The sequence below is a fragment of the Hyla sarda genome, unplaced genomic scaffold (genome assembly GCF_029499605.1).
Source record: "Hyla sarda isolate aHylSar1 unplaced genomic scaffold, aHylSar1.hap1 scaffold_733, whole genome shotgun sequence".
Lineage (NCBI taxonomy): Eukaryota > Metazoa > Chordata > Amphibia > Anura > Hylidae > Hyla > Hyla sarda.
This window is the reverse complement of record NW_026610755.1, coordinates 115,079-127,162: the sequence shown is the minus strand read 5'-3', so window position 1 is coordinate 127,162 and position 12,084 is coordinate 115,079. Positions and strand designations below refer to the sequence as shown.

The 12,084-nt window shown below is 45.1% G+C and overlaps 4 non-coding genes and 1 pseudogene across 4 annotated transcripts; all 5 read left to right on the top strand.

Annotated features, from left to right (window-relative positions):
- Positions 1-2,677: 2,677 nt before the first annotated feature.
- On the top strand, positions 2,678-2,857 carry LOC130344691 (U2 spliceosomal RNA; annotated as a pseudogene).
- A 2,093-nt stretch (positions 2,858-4,950) lies between these two features.
- LOC130344744 (U2 spliceosomal RNA) lies at positions 4,951-5,141 on the top strand. Its single transcript, XR_008883583.1, has one exon. It is a non-coding gene; the product is annotated as a U2 spliceosomal RNA (small nuclear RNA).
- Positions 5,142-7,234: 2,093 nt separating this feature from the next.
- On the top strand, positions 7,235-7,425 carry LOC130344743 (U2 spliceosomal RNA). Its single transcript, XR_008883582.1, has one exon. It is a non-coding gene; the product is annotated as a U2 spliceosomal RNA (small nuclear RNA).
- A 2,069-nt stretch (positions 7,426-9,494) lies between these two features.
- LOC130344741 (U2 spliceosomal RNA) lies at positions 9,495-9,685 on the top strand. Its single transcript, XR_008883580.1, has one exon. It is a non-coding gene; the product is annotated as a U2 spliceosomal RNA (small nuclear RNA).
- Positions 9,686-11,781: 2,096 nt separating this feature from the next.
- LOC130344739 (U2 spliceosomal RNA) lies at positions 11,782-11,972 on the top strand. The gene has a single exon (XR_008883579.1). It is a non-coding gene; the product is annotated as a U2 spliceosomal RNA (small nuclear RNA).
- Positions 11,973-12,084: the final 112 nt, after the last annotated feature.

The window sequence follows — 12,084 nt, the reverse complement described above, 5'->3', positions numbered from 1 at the left end:
ATAAGGTTGCACATGATTTTATGTTCATTGCTTTAAAACACTTAGGTATTCCAGAAAAGTTATTATCTGTTATTATGAGTTTTTATCATGGGGTGACAAGTCAGATTTTAGTAAATGGGCATGTGGGGCCTGCTTTTAATGTCTTGTCTGGAGTCAGACAGGGATGCCCACTCTCCCCAATTCTGTTTATATGCGTTATAGAGGGCCTGTTGAAGAATGTGCAGAAAGATAAATGTGTGAGTGGTGTTTTTATTCCAGGTAGTGATGGTAGTAAGTTAAAGGTTTTAAGTTATATGGACGATGTGGTTTTTACTTGTACATCCCAAGCAGATCTCAACAGAGTAAATTTGCATGTGAGGATTTTTTGTTGTGTGGCTGGGATGAATGTGAACTGGGGGAAGTGCCAATTATGCAGTTTTGGGAACCAAGAGAATATAGTAGTGGATGGTGTTAAGGAAAAAGAAGACATTGAAGTGCTAGGAGTGATATTTGATAAAGACCTCAAAGGAAAGAAAAGTTATGAGACTTTGGACAGTAAAATTGAGAAGAAGCTATCCTTCTGGAGGTTAAGGAACTTGTCACTTAAAGGGAAAGTTCTTATCATTAAGTCTGTAATCCTACCGCTTCTCTTGTATACGGCTATGGTGCTTCCTCCAGGGAAGTTATGGACTAGGAGAGTCACAAGGAAGCTTTTTGTGTTCTTCTGGGGGTCTAAGATGGAGAAAATGAGAAGAGAAGAAGTGATGAAGAGTATGAATTTGGGCGGATATAACTTTCCAAACATTGATCTGTTTTTAAAGGTGCACTATTTTCTTTTAATTTTTAAATTGATACAGTGCAATAATAGGGCGGCAGACATGAGTAAATACCTTGCAGGATGGTTGTTTTCCAAATGGGGCTGGTGTGAGAGGGATTTGAGGAGACCCATAGCACATGTGATACCTACCTTCTATGTGCTCCTCAGGTCTTTCAATGATCAATTTGGTTTGAGCTCTTTAGGTGAACCTGATAAAAAGAAAATAGAACAAGAAATAAGGAAAAATGAGAGATTATATGAAGTACCATTCTGCACTAATGCTCAGTCTGTGAAGATTTGGAAGTTTTTTAAAGTTATTGGACTATCAAACAGACAAAAAGACGTTAGTTGGATGTCCTTTCATGGCTGCCTCCCAACCCGATCTTTTTTAAATGGAAGAGGTTTGAGAATAAGTGACAGATGCCCAAGAGAGGGTTGTGGAGGTAGAGAAGACTTAGTGCATCTTTATTGGGACTGTTTTTATGCAAAAGAATTTTTTATGTTTTTAAAGAAGTTTTTAATCCAACTCACTGGATATAACAGTTTTTCTTTTGAGAAAGTTTTTATTGGTCAAGATCTTAGTAAAAAGGAAGATACACGTACTAATTGGATTCTTTTTTCTGTTTTTAAAGAGGTTTTATGGGACTCACGCAATTTGCTTGTTTTTAAAAATGTTGTTATTTCTCCGAGGGAATTGAAAAGATTGTTTTTAGGAAGGATTTTTACTATCTTTCTACTGGACAAAAAGAGAATTGGTGAAGAAGAAGCGGAGAAAATCTGGATGCATACACGATGGAAAAATTTATAAGAAGTACGTAAAGGAGAAAGCTGTAAGTTTTTGACCAATTTCTGTGATTGTTTTTGACATGTTTTTTTGTTTTGTTGTTTGGTCACTTTTTCTTGGCACTCGGTTCCCTTAGTTAGTTTTTTCCGTATGATGTTTTTTCAGATATTGTTTTAAGTGACGAGTCTTGGTAGGTGACCTGATGATCGTCCAAACAATAGTCTGTAACTGAGGAAAAAAAAAAAAAAAAAAAAAAAAAAAAAAATCTGTTCTTATCAGTTTTTCATGCCGGTGTACAGTGACGCTGGTGGGGATGGGTGCTGCATGGAGGATGCAGGTGTACCAGGGCTTTCCGGGGCTGGTTCTGAGGAATCAGCTCGACGGCTGCCCCGATGTGACCTGTTCCCTCCGGGTCTCGCCATGAGGCTGAGAGGGTCTAGAGCCGAGGTACTTTTGTGCCTCGGGGAGTGGTGACCCCGAGGTGCCGAAACTCACTGGGAGAATAGACTCACTGAGTTGAAGCACGGGCACCATAATCTCTTCACCTTGTGGCACTCACCTCTTGATTCCCGGCCTTCTGGCTAGGATCAGAGAAATTTTTATAGATCCGGCCGGATGTCCGGGCAGTATATCTGCACACATTCACTTATTTATTTCTTTTTTGTTTCACTGTGTCACTTTTTGCGTGTTGTGTGTTCACAGGATTTGTCAGGATGCGGTAGCCCTTCTGGGTGTCCCTCCTGGCGGTCTAGGGGAGGTGTGTGTGGCCATTAGGTTCCGCACCTCCCTGCAAACACCCCGGGTACTCCTGCTTTGGCAGGGTACCTACCGTAATCGGCTCTGCGGGCAGATACCTTGGCTAACGCCAAGGGGGATGCCGGGAGCATTTGTGGTCCCCTAGTAGCTTCGGCGAAAAGGGACATCGAACCTGGAACCTCGCAGGTACCTTTTGGTCCGGAGGCGAAGGGTAAGGTTTGTTGGGGGGCCTCTCTCCTATCGGAGAAGGGCTTGCGATAGACCGCATCCTTTGTGCACGTTTTTTTAGTGTAACACGTTTGCACTTTTTCTTGCACTTTGGGTGAATCGAAAGCACGTTCCTCGGCTTTAAAAAAAAAAAAAAAAAATCTGTTCTTATCAGTTTAATATCTGATACGTCCCCTATCTGGGGACCATATATTAAATGGATTTTTGAGAACGGGGGCCGATTTCGAAGCTTGCTTCCGTCGCCCTATGCATTGACCCGATATGGCAGTATCTTCGGGTACAGTGCACCACCCCCTTACAGGGTTAAAAAGAAAGATTCCTACTTTCATTGCTACCTGCTTGCTGGCTAGCCAGCTAGCCAGCCCTGTGGGCCTTGCTGCTGCTGCAGCCAAAAAACAAAAGGTGGTGCTGCTGCTGCTTCTGCTGCTTCTGCTTCTGCTTGTGTCTGGCCGCTGTTGGAGCGTCCAGGCACAGGACTTCTGCTGCTGCTGACTAAATGGCCTCCTTAATTGGATCATTTGAGTAGCCAGCACACCTGTGCAGGTAGGGCATGACATGATAGGCAGCTGCCTTGATAGCGGGTGGGTGCTGAATGTTCCTAATTGACAAAATAAGATTAATGCTTATGAAGAAATATAAAATCTCATCCCTTCCCCAATATCGCGCCACACCCCTACCCCTTAATTCCCTGGTTGAACTTGATGGACATATGTTTTTTTTCGACCGTACTAACTATGTAACTATGTAACATAACATGGGGGGGGGGGGGGGGTCTCCTGGCTGTTCACACAGGTGTGTCATTGCTGTACATTGACCATGCATTGCTTCTGTGGCATTGCAAAGGCAAAGACAAATGCTTCCAGCCATCCATTGCACTAATGGATTGGTCATCAGCTGGCTGTCTATGTCCCGCATCAATATAGACCAAAGTACAGAGGGTTAGGCTATGCTATTGTGCACCTACCTGATGCATCAGAAGGTGCGAGGCCCTTGCTAAATTCTGTGCACAGACTTTGAGATCTATACTTTAGACTGTATCTAAACCTGCTCCAACATGGACTGACATTCTGGCCTACTTTCAGCCGATGCGACTTGTCTGTCGCTGAACAGTCGCTTTTTATGTATTCAGCACCTATGTATAATGTTGTAAAAATGCTCTAGAAGCTAAAGTCGCAGAAATGTCACACATATTTGTCCTGCAACTTTCTGTGCGACAAATTCAGACAGGAAAAATCAGTATAAATCCTTAGAAAATTATCCCCCAGTGTCTCCATCTGCTGGCGGTATTGAATAAGCATTGCTGCACTGATGGGGTATGCATTAGACGAAAAAAAAGAAGAAAAAGAAGAATAATACGCCCAGAAAAGAGGCGAAAAGGAGAAAAACGTAAAAAAACGTGAAAAAAAAGTAAGAGGAAGAGAAGGGAAAAAAAGGTGGAAATGGGTTTAAAAGTGATTTCGGCGGAGAAATATATATATATATATATATATATATATATATATATATATATATACGCGCACACACACACATATATATAAACGTATTCTCCGTTGAGATATTGCAGCCGCTGCTGTGTCCAGGCCCAGGAGCCTTAGCACTGTGCTGTGATGTCACTCAATACCACTGACATCACTAGGTGTAAACAACATCTCTCCTTTGCTGTGTATGTGACTATGGAGCTGTTTGGTGATGTCGTCTATTATGGCCTTCATAGAAGCAACAGGAGATTTTTGCATCCATCTAGAACCCTCAGAACTACAGTGCTATGATGTCACTCACTTCCACAGGCCTTGCAGAGTGTAAACAACAACAACCCAGCTTTGTTGTGTATGTAACCATAGGGATTTGTGATGTCACCTAGAACCTTCACAGCAGCGACAGCTTTATGAGGAGCATCAGCACTGCTCTGCCTGAGCAGAACCATCACCGCCATAGGTTGTCAAATAACCCGGGTTTAACCCACACAGGTAAGTCCAATGGGGTGCAGGCATGTCCTCTATGCTTACAGCTTCCCGTGGGTGTTGGTTTGATACCGTTTGGGGACAGCCAAGGAGGCATCTGCAGGCAACAAAGGTAGGTGTGTGCTTGTGTGTGTGTTTCCTATGCAGATCCTAAGCCCAGTGTCACATGCAAGTAGGAGGAGTAAGAAGGGTTCCTGGCAAATCCGGGTTATGGATTGCATTTAAAAAGGCCCCGTGGGAGTGCAATGGGCCCCTGTCTTGCTGCTTAGCAATAATGGTATGGGTTTAGGTTCTGCTGTGTGTACTGGTGGTTGACTGCCCCCCAGCCCAGAGTGTGCATGGAAAATTGTCTGGCAGCCTCCCTGACAGCAAGCAGTGATAGTGCCCATGAAGGGCACCTTGTTGGGCCCGCCCCTTTCACGGTTATCGCTTCTCGGCCTTTTGGCTAAGATCAAGTGTAGTATCTGTTCTTATCAGTTTAATATCTGATACGTCCCCTATCTGGGGACCATATATTAAATGGATTTTTGAGAACGGGGGCCGATTTCGAAGCTTGCTTCCGTCGCCCTATGCATTGACCCGATATGGCAGTATCTTCGGGTACAGTGCACCACCCCCTTACAGGGTTAAAAAGAAAGATTCCTACTTTCATTGCTACCTGCTTGCTGGCTAGCCAGCTAGCCAGCCCTGTGGGCCTTGCTGCTGCTGCAGCCAAAAAACAAAAGGTGGTGCTGCTGCTGCTTCTGCTGCTTCTGCTTCTGCTTGTGTCTGGCCGCTGTTGGAGCGTCCAGGCACAGGACTTCTGCTGCTGCTGACTAAATGGCCTCCTTAATTGGATCATTTGAGTAGCCAGCACACCTGTGCAGGTAGGGCATGACATGATAGGCAGCTGCCTTGATAGCGGGTGGGTGCTGAATGTTCCTAATTGACAAAATAAGATTAATGCTTATGAAGAAATATAAAATCTCATCCCTTCCCCAATATCGCGCCACACCCCTACCCCTTAATTCCCTGGTTGAACTTGATGGACATATGTCTTTTTTCGACCGTACTAACTATGTAACTATGTAACATAACATGGGGGGGGGGGGTCTCCTGGCTGTTCACACAGGTGTGTCATTGCTGTACATTGACCATGCATTGCTTCTGTGGTATTGCAAAGGCAAAGACAAATGCTTCCAGCCATCCATTGCACTAATGGATTGGTCATCAGCTGGCTGTCTATGTCCCGCATCAATATAGACCAAAGTACAGAGGGTTAGGCTATGCTATTGTGCACCTACCTGATGCATCAGAAGGTGCGAGGCCCTTGCTAAATTCTGTGCACAGACTTTGAGATCTATACTTTAGACTGTATCTAAACCTGCTCCAACATGGACTGACATTCTGGCCTACTTTCAGCCGATGCGACTTGTCTGTCGCTGAACAGTCGCTTTTTATGTATTCAGCACCTATGTATAATGTTGTAAAAATGCTCTAGAAGCTAAAGTCGCAGAAATGTCACACATATTTGGCCTGCAACTTTCTGTGCGACAAATTCAGACAGGAAAAATCAGTATAAATCCTTAGAAAATTATCCCCCAGTGTCTCCATCTGCTGGCGGTATTGAATAAGCATTGCTGCACTGATGGGGTATGCATTAGACGAAAAAAAAGAAGAAAAAGAAGAATAATACGCCCAGAAAAGAGGCGAAAAGGAGAAAAACGTAAAAAAACGTGAAAAAAAAGTAAGAGGAAGAGAAGGGAAAAAAAGGTGGAAATGGGTTTAAAAGTGATTTCGGCGGAGAAATATATATATATATATATATATATATATATATATATATATATATATATACGCGCACACACACACATATATATAAACGTATTCTCCGTTGAGATATTGCAGCCGCTGCTGTGTCCAGGCCCAGGAGCCTTAGCACTGTGCTGTGATGTCACTCAATACCACTGACATCACTAGGTGTAAACAACATCTCTCCTTTGCTGTGTATGTGACTATGGAGCTGTTTGGTGATGTCGTCTATTATGGCCTTCATAGAAGCAACAGGAGATTGTTGCATCCATCTAGAACCCTCAGAACTACAGTGCTATGATGTCACTCACTTCCACAGGCCTTGCAGAGTGTAAACAACAACAACCCAGCTTTGTTGTGTATGTAACCATAGGGATTTGTGATGTCACCTAGAACCTTCACAGCAGCGACAGCTTTATGAGGAGCATCAGCACTGCTCTGCCTGAGCAGAACCATCACCGCCATAGGTTGTCAAATAACCCGGGATTAACCCACACAGGTAAGTCCAATGGGGTGCAGGCATGTCCTCTATGCTTACAGCTTCCCGTGGGTGTTGGTTTGATACCGTTTGGGGACAGCCAAGGAGGCATCTGCAGGCAACAAAGGTAGGTGTGTGCTTGTGTGTGTGTTTCCTATGCAGATCCTAAGCCCAGTGTCACATGCAAGTAGGAGGAGTAAGAAGGGTTCCTGGCAAATCCGGGTTATGGATTGCATTTAAAAAGGCCCCGTGGGAGTGCAATGGGCCCCTGTCTTGCTGCTTAGCAATAATGGTATGGGTTTAGGTTCTGCTGTGTGTACTGGTGGTTGACTGCCCCCCAGCCCAGAGTGTGCATGGAAAATTGTCTGGCAGCCTCCCTGACAGCAAGCAGTGATAGTGCCCATGAAGGGCACCTTGTTGGGCCCGCCCCTTTCACGGTTATCGCTTCTCGGCCTTTTGGCTAAGATCAAGTGTAGTATCTGTTCTTATCAGTTTAATATCTGATACGTCCCCTATCTGGGGACCATATATTAAATGGATTTTTGAGAACGGGGGCCGATTTCGAAGCTTGCTTCCGTCGCCCTATGCATTGACCCGATATGGCAGTATCTTCGGGTACAGTGCACCACCCCCTTACAGGGTTAAAAAGAAAGATTCCTACTTTCATTGCTACCTGCTTGCTGGCTAGCCAGCTAGCCAGCCCTGTGGGCCTTGCTGCTGCTGCAGCCAAAAAACAAAAGGTGGTGCTGCTGCTGCTTCTGCTGCTTCTGCTTCTGCTTGTGTCTGGCCGCTGTTGGAGCGTCCAGGCACAGGACTTCTGCTGCTGCTGACTAAATGGCCTCCTTAATTGGATCATTTGAGTAGCCAGCACACCTGTGCAGGTAGGGCATGACATGATAGGCAGCTGCCTTGATAGCGGGTGGGTGCTGAATGTTCCTAATTGACAAAATAATATTAATGCTTATGAAGAAATATAAAATCTCATCCCTTCCCCAATATCGCGCCACACCCCTACCCCTTAATTCCCTGGTTGAACTTGATGGACATATGTCTTTTTTCGACCGTACTAACTATGTAACTATGTAACATAACATGGGGGGGGGGGGGGTCTCCTGGCTGTTCACACAGGTGTGTCATTGCTGTACATTGACCATGCATTGCTTCTGTGGTATTGCAAAGGCAAAGACAAATGCTTCCAGCCATCCATTGCACTAATGGATTGGTCATCAGCTGGCTGTCTATGTCCCGCATCAATATAGACCAAAGTACAGAGGGTTAGGCTATGCTATTGTGCACCTACCTGATGCATCAGAAGGTGCGAGGCCCTTGCTAAATTCTGTGCACAGACTTTGAGATCTATACTTTAGACTGTATCTAAACCTGCTCCAACATGGACTGACATTCTGGCCTACTTTCAGCCGATGCGACTTGTCTGTCGCTGAACAGTCGCTTTTTATGTATTCAGCACCTATGTATAATGTTGTAAAAATGCTCTAGAAGCTAAAGTCGCAGAAATGTCACACATATTTGGCCTGCAACTTTCTGTGCGACAAATTCAGACAGGAAAAATCAGTATAAATCCTTAGAAAATTATCCCCCAGTGTCTCCATCTGCTGGCGGTATTGAATAAGCATTGCTGCACTGATGGGGTATGCATTAGACGAAAAAAAAGAAGAAAAAGAAGAATAATACGCCCAGAAAAGAGGCGAAAAGGAGAAAAACGTAAAAAAACGTGAAAAAAAAGTAAGAGGAAGAGAAGGGAAAAAAAGGTGGAAATGGGTTTAAAAGTGATTTCGGCGGAGAAATATATATATATATATATATATACGCGCACACACACACATATATATAAACGTATTCTCCGTTGAGATATTGCAGCCGCTGCTGTGTCCAGGCCCAGGAGCCTTAGCACTGTGCTGTGATGTCACTCAATACCACTGACATCACTAGGTGTAAACAACATCTCTCCTTTGCTGTGTATGTGACTATGGAGCTGTTTGGTGATGTCGTCTATTATGGCCTTCATAGAAGCAACAGGAGATTTTTGCATCCATCTAGAACCCTCAGAACTACAGTGCTATGATGTCACTCACTTCCACAGGCCTTGCAGAGTGTAAACAACAACAACCCAGCTTTGTTGTGTATGTAACCATAGGGATTTGTGATGTCACCTAGAACCTTCACAGCAGCGACAGCTTTATGAGGAGCATCAGCACTGCTCTGCCTGAGCAGAACCATCACCGCCATAGGTTGTCAAATAACCCGGGTTTAACCCACACAGGTAAGTCCAATGGGGTGCAGGCATGTCCTCTATGCTTACAGCTTCCCGTGGGTGTTGGTTTGATACCGTTTGGGGACAGCCAAGGAGGCATCTGCAGGCAACAAAGGTAGGTGTGTGCTTGTGTGTGTGTTTCCTATGCAGATCCTAAGCCCAGTGTCACATGCAAGTAGGAGGAGTAAGAAGGGTTCCTGGCAAATCCGGGTTATGGATTGCATTTAAAAAGGCCCCGTGGGAGTGCAATGGGCCCCTGTCTTGCTGCTTAGCAATAATGGTATGGGTTTAGGTTCTGCTGTGTGTACTGGTGGTTGACTGCCCCCCAGCCCAGAGTGTGCATGGAAAATTGTCTGGCAGCCTCCCTGACAGCAAGCAGTGATAGTGCCCATGAAGGGCACCTTGTTGGGCCCGCCCCTTTCACGGTTATCGCTTCTCGGCCTTTTGGCTAAGATCAAGTGTAGTATCTGTTCTTATCAGTTTAATATCTGATACGTCCCCTATCTGGGGACCATATATTAAATGGATTTTTGAGAACGGGGGCCGATTTCGAAGCTTGCTTCCGTCGCCCTATGCATTGACCCGATATGGCAGTATCTTCGGGTACAGTGCACCACCCCCTTACAGGGTTAAAAAGAAAGATTCCTACTTTCATTGCTACCTGCTTGCTGGCTAGCCAGCTAGCCAGCCCTGTGGGCCTTGCTGCTGCTGCAGCCAAAAAACAAAAGGTGGTGCTGCTGCTGCTTCTGCTGCTTCTGCTTCTGCTTGTGTCTGGCCGCTGTTGGAGCGTCCAGGCACAGGACTTCTGCTGCTGCTGACTAAATGGCCTCCTTAATTGGATCATTTGAGTAGCCAGCACACCTGTGCAGGTAGGGCATGACATGATAGGCAGCTGCCTTGATAGCGGGTGGGTGCTGAATGTTCCTAATTGACAAAATAAGATTAATGCTTATGAAGAAATATAAAATCTCATCCCTTCCCCAATATCGCGCCACACCCCTACCCCTTAATTCCCTGGTTGAACTTGATGGACATATGTCTTTTTTCGACCGTACTAACTATGTAACTATGTAACATAACATGGGGGGGGGGGGGGGGGTCTCCTGGCTGTTCACACAGGTGTGTCATTGCTGTACATTGACCATGCATTGCTTCTGTGGTATTGCAAAGGCAAAGACAAATGCTTCCAGCCATCCATTGCACTAATGGATTGGTCATCAGCTGGCTGTCTATGTCCCGCATCAATATAGACCAAAGTACAGAGGGTTAGGGTATGCTATTGTGCACCTACCTGATGCATCAGAAGGTGCGAGGCCCTTGCTAAATTCTGTGCACAGACTTTGAGATCTATACTTTAGACTGTATCTAAACCTGCTCCAACATGGACTGACATTCTGGCCTACTTTCAGCCGATGCGACTTGTCTGCCGCTGAACAGTCGCTTTTTATGTATTCAGCACCTATGTATAATGTTGTAAAAATGCTCTAGAAGCTAAAGTCGCAGAAATGTCACACATATTTGGCCTGCAACTTTCTGTGCGACAAATTCAGACAGGAAAAATCAGTATAAATCCTTAGAAAATTATCCCCCAGTGTCTCCATCTGCTGGCGGTATTGAATAAGCATTGCTGCACTGATGGGGTATGCATTAGACGAAAAAAAAGAAGAAAAAGAAGAATAATACGCCCAGAAAAGAGGCGAAAAGGAGAAAAACGTAAAAAAACGTGAAAAAAAAGTAAGAGGAAGAGAAGGGAAAAAAAGGTGGAAATGGGTTTAAAAGTGATTTCGGCGGAGAAATATATATATATATATATATATATATATATATATATATATATATATACGCGCACACACACACATATATATAAACGTATTCTCCGTTGAGATATTGCAGCCGCTGCTGTGTCCAGGCCCAGGAGCCTTAGCACTGTGCTGTGATGTCACTCAATACCACTGACATCACTAGGTGTAAACAACATCTCTCCTTTGCTGTGTATGTGACTATGGAGCTGTTTGGTGATGTCGTCTATTATGGCCTTCATAGAAGCAACAGGAGATTGTTGCATCCATCTAGAACCCTCAGAACTACAGTGCTATGATGTCACTCACTTCCACAGGCCTTGCAGAGTGTAAACAACAACAACCCAGCTTTGTTGTGTATGTAACCATAGGGATTTGTGATGTCACCTAGAACCTTCACAGCAGCGACAGCTTTATGAGGAGCATCAGCACTGCTCTGCCTGAGCAGAACCATCACCGCCATAGGTTGTCAAATAACCCGGGTTTAACCCACACAGGTAAGTCCAATGGGGTGCAGGCATGTCCTCTATGCTTACAGCTTCCCGTGGGTGTTGGTTTGATACCGTTTGGGGACAGCCAAGGAGGCATCTGCAGGCAACAAAGGTAGGTGTGTGCTTGTGTGTGTGTTTCCTATGCAGATCCTAAGCCCAGTGTCACATGCAAGTAGGAGGAGTAAGAAGGGTTCCTGGCAAATCCGGGTTATGGATTGCATTTAAAAAGGCCCCGTGGGAGTGCAATGGGCCCCTGTCTTGCTGCTTAGCAATAATGGTATGGGTTTAGGTTCTGCTGTGTGTACTGGTGGTTGACTGCCCCCCAGCCCAGAGTGTGCATGGAAAATTGTCTGGCAGCCTCCCTGACAGCAAGCAGTGATAGTGCCCATGAAGGGCACCTTGTTGGGCCCGCCCCTTTCACGGTTATCGCTTCTCGGCCTTTTGGCTAAGATCAAGTGTAGTATCTGTTCTTATCAGTTTAATATCTGATACGTCCCCTATCTGGGGACCATATATTAAATGGATTTTTGAGAACGGGGGCCGATTTCGAAGCTTGCTTCCGTCGCCCTATGCATTGACCCGATATGGCAGTATCTTCGGGTACAGTGCACCACCCCCTTACAGGGTTAAAAAGAAAGATTCCTACTTTCATTGCTACCTGCTTGCTGGCTAGCCAGCCCTGTGGGCCTTGCTGCTGCTGCAGCCAAAAAACAAAAGGTGGTGCTGCT